Source organism: Anoplophora glabripennis, unplaced genomic scaffold, assembly GCF_000390285.2.
Source record: "Anoplophora glabripennis isolate ALB-LARVAE unplaced genomic scaffold, Agla_2.0 scaffold1296, whole genome shotgun sequence".
NCBI classification, from domain to species: Eukaryota; Metazoa; Arthropoda; class Insecta; order Coleoptera; family Cerambycidae; genus Anoplophora; species Anoplophora glabripennis.
In genome coordinates this window covers 23,866-28,145 of record NW_019417402.1, presented here as the reverse complement: position 1 = coordinate 28,145, position 4,280 = coordinate 23,866, and positions in this window count along the sequence as shown.

The following is a 4,280-nucleotide window of genomic DNA, read 5'->3' as shown; positions in this document are numbered from 1 at the left end:
AAAAAAAAAACATGACATCGATAATTGCCAGACCCAGTATAATAAGAAAACAGAATTTAAACCCAGTGTGACATATATCAAAAGAAAGACAAATATCCATAGATGAATATGATATGCATAAATTAGGTAGACGATTAGATGTAGAGAAGATATTTTCAATCAACTGAATACAATGATGAAATTTTAATATCAAATGTCAAATTAAATTATAAAATTTAGCACATGTCAAAACTAAAGTTGGCTTTACAAGAACCAGAATATGACCTACAAAAGAAAGAACATAAATAAAGAATATTTCACAAAAAGTACTAAATTTATATGTTAGAAATAAAAAGACATTGTCACAAATGTATTAGATGTAAGTAGTGAGGTGAAAGTGTAGTGAAAAAGGTATGCCCAAAGACTGGAAACTATGTGAAGGGACCTTAATGAAAAAGGAAACACTAGAAACTTCCAGAAGGTGGAAAAAACAATTGTTTATTGTTAGTTACGGCTTGGTTTTTATTGGGAAGAAGCCAGATATTAGAAGTAGCTCAGAAAAATCATATAATATTCAAGATATAACAGGCAGAAAGTAAAATAAAACTTACCAGTGATCTTAAAAATCGTTTATCTTCAAAATCTACAAAGAAACTCACCAGGCAAGAAAATTTTTGTAACCCATTAAAAGGCGGTATCGAGAGTATTCCAGTGGCCCATAATTGGTATTAAAAAAAAACATCGTTCCAGCAAGGAAAGCAGAACCCAACGAACAACAGGTACCTTTAAAAAATAAAAATAAAGTGCACAAAATAAGTCAAAATTCACTGCTATAGCTTAAGCAATTAAATTGTGATATAGTTTACCTTATAAAAGAACAAAAAGGTCAAACTAAATAACAGGACTTACCTGGATAAAGCTAAAGATAAATAAATCCCACAACCAGCTTTTAAAACCATACTAATTTGAATGAGCTCAAATAATCTCGAATATTGACGGCCATTTGTAATTAAATGTCAATTTTATACTATTAAGAGTAGATATTTAAGTTATGCAATACAATATACGAGCGAGTGTTGAAAGTAGAATTCATAAATAATTCAAAACAAAGAATTTTTGAAGAGAAAAAAAACTACCAAGCTCTTGTATTGTAAAAGTTATAATAGGATAAGGAAAAGTAATAGCAAATAAAATATTCTTTATATTTGTTCAATTAGAAATTAAATTGTATGAAAATATTTCGGAAGGAAAAGCCAATCAATTTAAAAATTTTCTATTTTTTGTTTTTGTTATGATATAATTACGATAACTGATAAAATTTTAAAAGAAAAATATAAATATTGTAAATTCTTAAAAATTCTATTTTTTTCTTGTTCTGTATGCTACAAGTCCTGAAGTAAAGAAAGTGAACCGACTCCTGAGATAAGACTTAAAGCAAAATCTAAGCGGCAGCTAGCAAGGGTATAAAAAAAATAATTAGATATACGAGGTAAGAAAGAAAAGAAAGTTGTATTTAAACAATGTACAGTAAAATCTAAATAATAATTACAGAAATAAAACAAAAGCAAAAACGCAACACTCAATACATTAAACACATAAATTAAAATTAAAAACTAAAATTAAATTCAATTTTCAAAACCAAAAAATATTTCCATAACAATATATTTGTTATATTATAAATATGTTACATATATACTAAGAAAAATAGAAAAATTAATGTAGATTATTTTATTACGTAAGAATTTCATTCCCCCTCCCCCCCCCAAGTAAGGAATGATAAGAAAATGTTGAGCCCCCCCCCCCATTGAACCCTTACGTAATTTATGGATGACCCCTAGCGCGATTCGGCTCGAATTTGGATATGTTAACCACCTAGGGATTCTCTAGCGTGGTTCTGAGGTTCGGCCGAGATCGAATGAGAAATCCGCGTTTCCCCGTACAACGGCGTTTTGGCTCATCCGATTCGGACGAAAATTTAGTGAGATAATGCCAGCGACTTGAGGAGTGCTGCATTAAATTTTGGCATCGATCGCTCAATAACTTTTCGAGTTATTGACGATAGCGTCCTTGGCCAATTCGAAAGGTTAGTAAAATTTTTGATGGTAGTTTCCAAATATCGCTTTGAAGCGTCCCGGGGTTCGTCTGCAGGTTGCGATAGTCGCTGCAGTAGATACTGAGCGTAGGGAAGGCAGACTCAGGCGAGATCGGAACATCGGTGAAATTGGTCTTTGGAAGCGCTATCACCGGGAGGATCGATGTCATGTTATGGGACGATGTCCGCACCGAGATGCAGTCGCGGAAATCGTTCTTGGATGGTATCGAGTTCGATGTCTGAAATGATACCGTGGTGGCTTTTTTTATTTACCCGGCCGACGGCGATTAGTTTTGCAACCGAAAGGTAGGCGAATTTGATTGTTTCGCCTCCTTCCCAATTCAACGGTCTCAGGCATATCCGTAGGCACAAGACGACTTTTAGGAATATACTGAGTGTTCTGAAATGCTGAAGCTCGCTCGAAGGGTGGAATACGACAATTACGTATAACGTTCCTTAAATGTTAGGTGGCCCAAAATTTCCTTAATATTGTTTTCCACCCATAATGGCATAGTCCGGACTTTATTATGAAATAAAACTTCCATCGAAATTTAAATATTCAGTGTTTTCTTTTTTTAACTCTATTTCCCCAAGGAGAAAATATACCCTGTTACTTCGAAGATATATGCTGTGCAAGGATAATGAACTATTGTAAATGAATTAATTCAAGAAAATAAAATTGTGCATTAAAAAGCCATGTTTAGTTTTTTTATGTGAAAATGTTAGTTACTTCATGCTATGTGGGAAATTTTTGAAAATTGTGATTTTTGTCCAAATCCTCGTAAAAATTTAATTTAAATTAAATTCTATTGACCTTGTATGCTGTTCTTCACATCTGAACAAAAATGTCCATTTAACATCCTTTTTTATTTACAAAATAATTTTTTTTATTTGTCGCTAGCTGTCAAACTTTTAATTTTTGTATTTGAGTATAATTTTTAGCTCATTTAAGGCATATACATATGATTTTTCATTAGCTTTGACTTTCTGTGTATTAAATTGTCATTTCGGTTTCAGTCAGCGTTATGCAAATTTTTCTTAATTATCACGTTGGGGGTCGAGCGGTTCGAGGCGTCAATACTTGAATCGATTAATGCCATTCTTTAAATGTCTACATTATCTTGCTACCCATATTGCAATATTTAACAAAGTGCTAGTATCGTCCCCGTGGCCGTAAGACCATAAATCAGCTATATTCATAGAGAGAATTAGGCATCCTCTTGCGTGTATAATAGGGTGGAAGAATGTTGTCTTAGGTCAATGTGAGAAATCGATACCGGTCGGTGTTTGACCATCCCTCTAAGTAATGAAGTTTTCAAGGTTTCCCTCATTCCTGCATGGTGGTTAGGGCTTACCAACATAAGTCGTTCCTAGAAGCACATGCGGCCTACTGCCTACTCCCGCACAAGTTCTCGACTTCTGAGCTAATTCTTGCGATTAAAATAAGGGGAGAAGAGATTTTATGCAAATTACCTTTAATTGTTTGCAGATTACTATACATCTTAAACCAGCTCCTAAATGTTGATTCAATATAAGAATTATCTGTTGCCATTTCTTTAATAAACCTAAACAAGCAATTAAAATTGTCTCCAGGCAATTGAAATAGATTTGATGTATCCAGAATAATTCACTTAATAATAATTACCCGATTTCTGAAAAATATGTCAAATTACGAATTACAGGGCAAAATAAACAAATAATAGAATAGTGCAAAATAATAGTATATTATGACGTTAGGAGAATAAGTGATACTTTATGTGCTATGCATGGAAAGTTTGTCTGACGAACGTAGTGAATCAGACAATCCATGCGAAACACATAAAGTATCTTATTCTCCGAACATCATATACTATTTTTTCTTCAAACGTTATAAATTATAGGTGAAATGATTAAAATAACTAAGAAAAAAACGAATTTTAAATAAAGATTGTAACATTGAATCTTTAACTTACTTCACTGTACTTATTACCATAGGTACTTGCATCTATCAAAACAAAAAATATTATCATGACTACTGATATCGCAAGAAGTGGAGGATTCTTAAATGATGCAAATCTTCACAATTGCACTTTTACTATAAATATTAATAACAAATAATAAATATAAAAAAAATAAATGTTCGATATTAAAATTGAATGCATAGTACTATGTGTTTATACTCCTAGGAGTATAAGTACTTATACTCCTAGGCATATAAATGACAGTTAAT